This window comes from Lepus europaeus, chromosome 22, assembly GCF_033115175.1.
Source record: "Lepus europaeus isolate LE1 chromosome 22, mLepTim1.pri, whole genome shotgun sequence".
NCBI lineage: Eukaryota > Metazoa > Chordata > Mammalia > Lagomorpha > Leporidae > Lepus > Lepus europaeus.
Genome location: NC_084848.1, coordinates 19,661,819 through 19,662,643, shown reverse-complemented (window position 1 = coordinate 19,662,643; position 825 = coordinate 19,661,819). Strand labels below are relative to the sequence as shown.

Genomic DNA, 825 nt, shown 5'->3' with positions numbered 1-825 from the left:
TTGCCCCTCTTCCAGGCCAGCTCTCTGCTATGGCCTGGGAAGGCAGTGGAGGATGGCCCAAGTGCTTGGGCCCTGCACTGCATGGGAGACCAGGAGAAGCAACTGGCTCCTGGCTTTCGATCAGCGCAGTGCGCTGGCCGCAGCGCGCCAGCCGTGGCAGCTATTGGAGGGTGAACCAACGGCAAAGGAAGACCTTTCTCTGTCTCTCTCTCACTGTCCACTCTGCCTGCCAAAAAAAAAAAAAAAAAAAAAAATTCTCTTAAAGACAGAAAAAAAAATCTTTGAAAATCACCAACTTAAAAATTGATAAAGAATCAGCTTTTTAAAAAAGTAGATTGTTTTATTCCATTTGCTCTTCACTTCTCTCCTAATAGCTGACAAATGATCTTTACTACCTATTAACACTTCTAAGTGACTTGTATATATTAAACTTATGTAATTCTCAATTAGCAATAATCACGCCTCAGATAAACCTCATTGGCTACGATACTGCCACTTTGCAAAGCTTTTTACGTAATTCTCAATGCAATCCCATCAATTACACACTATCTTTACCCTCTCCTTTACAGAAGAGAAAATACAGGAACAGAAAGGTTTCTTAGTTTGACCAATGTTACACATCTATTATACGGCAGAGTTGGGATTGGAACTCCAGCAGCCTAGTTTCAGAATCTATCCCTTAAGCCCCTTTGTTAAAAGTTTCTTTGCCAGTTGTCATTCTGTGTTGCATTGTTTCTCCATCCACCTCTTAGCGCATTTTTGGGCAATACTGTGGTCTTTGATTTAAAGTGAAAGTCTTGCGAGATAGGGACCTTTTACAAACTT

General features: G+C 41.5%; 1 non-coding gene across 1 annotated transcript; it reads right to left on the bottom strand.

Annotated features, from left to right (window-relative positions):
• Nucleotides 1-362: 362 nt before the first annotated feature.
• On the bottom strand, nucleotides 363-507 carry LOC133751741 (U4 spliceosomal RNA). Its single transcript, XR_009864841.1, has one exon. It is a non-coding gene; the product is annotated as a U4 spliceosomal RNA (small nuclear RNA).
• Between the last annotated feature and the right edge of the window lie 318 nt (nucleotides 508-825).